Genomic DNA, 3728 nt, shown 5'->3' with positions numbered 1-3728 from the left:
CATTTAATCATTTATTGGATCAAGGTATTATAACGGCCAATATTTTTATGGCTCAAAGGGATTAAATTCTATGGCCTCAATTTATTTAGACAGTGGCCCGAAATAAGAAAATCCTGGCCCAAAAATTTAAGATACATTGGCCCGATTTTAAACTAACCGGCCCGAACTAATTATTTTCCTCACACAAGCCCATCCCATTAATAAATTAGGAGCCCAAACTAAAGGAGGCCCAATTCCAATAGAGAGAGAAGCAAGAAGGCCCAAAGTTTATACTCCCTTCCCTACCCTTCGATCTCTCTCTCTTCTCCCCTTCTCCATTCCATTTTTCCCAATCCCAAACCCTAGCTCGATCGGCGCCCAATTCCCGGCGAATTAACGAATTTACGGCGGGGATCCCGGCTCCATCGTCGCCGGTCCCCGTCCTCCTCGGACTTCCTTTTCTTTTCCCCGTCAGTTCGCCTTTCTCCCACAACTCGACTTCGCGTCGAACCTGGAGAGCAGCGACGACTGTCGCAAACTCACCGTTGCCTCCTCTCTTTCCGTCGATTTCCGTGCTTCGACGAAAACCCGGTTGGGGAGGAAGGCGTCGCCTCTCCCGTCACTGTTTCTTGGTGAGCCGCCGCTCCGTCGTCGCCTTCGCGGCTTTCGGCGGCCTGCATCATCGACATCCTCCGTCAGCCTTGGCGTCGAGGCCCCGTTTCTGCCGGGCAGCGATCCAGCGTCAGCGTGGCGTCTTCGGCCGGTCAGCCGTCGTTGTCTCGCCTCAGTCCCGCGCCGTCGCCGGTGGCTTCCGGGCATTTCCTTGGCCTCTGAGCTAAGTTTTCTCTATCCTAGCTCATTTATGATCCCCTAACTCGTGTCCCCTTTGGTCTGCCTAATATGTGAAGTTCGAAATCTGTGTAGTTACTTTGGTCTTTGGTGAAGCTTAGGATTCTAATGTGTGGTGCTATGTTTTGAATATCGATTAGCAATGTGTTAAAGTTGTAAGTTCTTGACTTTTAAGTGTGATGGTGTGTTAGTGTGTTTACTTTATCTTGCGGTTACACATCGCGATGGTCGAAGACTCAGTTTTTCCTATAAGTTTGAGCACGTGATGTGGTGTTCAAAGGCCTAGCATGCTGTGCCTAAATTCCTTCTCACGAATGTGTATGATGCACTCTATAAATTTTGGTAAGATTGTTGGTTACCTACTGGAAATGGGGCTGTGAGGGTTGGGGGATCTCCGGCCGAGCTTAGAATGGGCTCTCTGCTTTGCTCTGCTGATGAAATGTTGTGGAAATGTGGAGGGGATTTGGGTGAGCATGGAGGGGTTCTTTTGGGATTATGTTTTGGCCGCTGCCCTCAGGACTTACCCTGCTGTCTCTTTAATTGCATTTGGCTCATTCATGGAGTTTGTTTCTTGTGGCAGGTGTACAAGAAAGGGTAGAGATTTTGTACTACAATCCTCGGCAGTGGCAGGTGCACAACAAAGCTGTGGCTGTGGCTGTGGCTGTTAGCCAACCCTGCAGGCTGCTGCGGTCAAAACTGATATGGCTGCTTCATGGCATCCTTCGGTTGGGCTAGGGAGTGCAGAGGTTGTTGCCATCTATCTTCCCTAATTTGGCATTCTCTTGGTCCTCTTTAAAAAGTATGGTTGCCTTTTACTTTCACTTTCTTGTTTGTTATCTTTCGGTAGTTTAAGACTCATTTAACTTGACTACATCTTGGTATTTTGTAGTGATGTACCAGTTGGCTGGAAATCGGCCTCTCGTGACATGGTTCGGTGCCTCTGGCCGACGGTCGATCAAGACACGGCGTGGGCGTAACTTGGCTCAGTATGAGGGTTACATGTTTTTATTCTAATTGTGTACCCTATTTGTAACAGTCACTTTTGTGCATATGTAATAGACTTAGTTAGAAACGAACTCTATGTTCTTAGTTTTCTTTCTTGGTACGATTTTGAAATGTTTAATTTGGGAAGCAGTAAAGAGTGCGCAAAATTCTTTTTATTTCGTTCGTATATACTTTAGGTTTTATGTCCCCTTACGAAATAATCAACACTACTCGTTCACGAAAAAAAAACTTCCGTTCATGAGCCAATTTAGGAATTTGAAGTTATTTATTCGATTTCATCGTCGTCTATCGGATGACAAAAGGGGCGGTCATTACACAAAGCAAGCTCAAAAATCAATAAACAGACTTGTGCCTTCAATTTTCCACCCTCGACCTTCAGATTGACTAAGTACTTTCTAGTCTATTTATGCACTAGGAACTATCACGGAAAACACCTTAGTTGCACAAGAGATAACATTTGCATGAATGAGTCTAAATGCTTAGAGATGCCTTCAAATCGACTACGAGTAACACGAGAATATGTTGAATAATCTCAGTAGCCTCAAATGCAGCATGATTGCTCTGTAATCTGACTCAAACGGAAAGTTTTTCCCGCATACAACCAAGAAAAGGGTTACAGGTTTAGTGCAACATGTAGAAGAATTCCAAGGAGATAAAAATAATAAATTTTTGTATGTATACAACTTCCTACAACTAAACAAAAAATTATATCTTAATGTATGTACAAAGAAGAGAATAACTAACCACACATCTAGGCATAGTGAATATATCATGTTCTTCAGAATTAGACAAAGCAAGTCCAACACCAATTTTATCGGGTACCGACAAGTGTAGAACATCAGAAAGATTTGGCAGTAGTTCTTCATTGATGGCTTTACTATGAAATGACACACTAAATATCAAACTAAAGTTAGGTTTATAAAAATAAATGTTTGAATATTGAAGCAAATATTGGTCACAGCTTTATACCCTTCAACTCACTGGAATAAATAGTGAGGTGGTCAAAATTGAACCGGAGCAGTAGTACGCTACCCTCCATTTCATCCATTGTATAATAACAAGTTAAACAATTACCCACACACATCAAATACCCCCAAACATAAGTCTTGCTCGCCCTCAATCAAGTTAGACAAATAGGCACATTCACAAGACTTTAGATAATCCTCTACTTCAAGTCACGTCAAATCACACGAATCATTTACAGAAATCAGGTTGACCCCGAATTCACTCTCGGGTAAGACTTTAGAACAAGAATTGTACACGAACTAATTCCCTAAGAGCTCGGCATCCCAATGCTTCAATGTAAGTTCGATTTATGTCTTGGGAGTCTCAAACCATCGTCAATAATTCATAAAGAGAATTTCTTCCAGCTATTCTTTATTTTAAGCACATAAATTCTTTCTCTCACACTCAAGCAAAATTCATCGCTCACAAGTCAATATGATGCATAAATCAAAAGGTCCTATTCATTTGGATGTAATGGGGCTTATGGTAAATGTGAGATCATATTTGGTTAAGTAGCTTATCAAATTCTTAAAATACTAGCACATTCATCATAGCATCCTTCACGACATCCTTCACATCTCACTCAATGCATGCAAAATTCTAACAGCTCAACACCCCAAACTTGAGATTTTTCTACCATCTAAACAAATTCATCTTAATCTTTTGAGCATATTTCTGTTTTTTGCTCGATTTTTTTCTAGCCTTGGCTTTTTTTTTACACATGAAAGGCAACCTTTTTATTTTATTTTTTTTACTAGCCTTGGCTTTTTTTTACACATGAAAGACTGCTTTTTTTTTATCTAGCCTAGGCTTTTCTTACACATGAAAGACTGCCTTTTTTTATAGCCTTGGCTTTTTTTTACACATTAAAGGCTGCCTTTTTATTTTAT

At 41.5% G+C, this 3728-nt stretch overlaps 1 long non-coding RNA gene across 1 annotated transcript; it reads left to right on the top strand.

The window, feature by feature from the left end:
* The first annotated feature begins 261 nt into the window (after nucleotides 1-261).
* Nucleotides 262-1988, top strand: LOC121745127. Its single transcript, XR_006038772.1, has 2 exons — nucleotides 262-1627; nucleotides 1718-1988. It is a non-coding gene; the product is annotated as an uncharacterized LOC121745127 (long non-coding RNA).
* The last annotated feature ends 1740 nt before the right edge of the window (nucleotides 1989-3728 follow it).

This window comes from Salvia splendens, chromosome 8, assembly GCF_004379255.2.
Source record: "Salvia splendens isolate huo1 chromosome 8, SspV2, whole genome shotgun sequence".
NCBI lineage: Eukaryota > Viridiplantae > Streptophyta > Magnoliopsida > Lamiales > Lamiaceae > Salvia > Salvia splendens.
The sequence above is the reverse complement of the archived record's forward strand: the minus strand, read 5'-3'. Positions and strand labels throughout refer to the sequence as shown.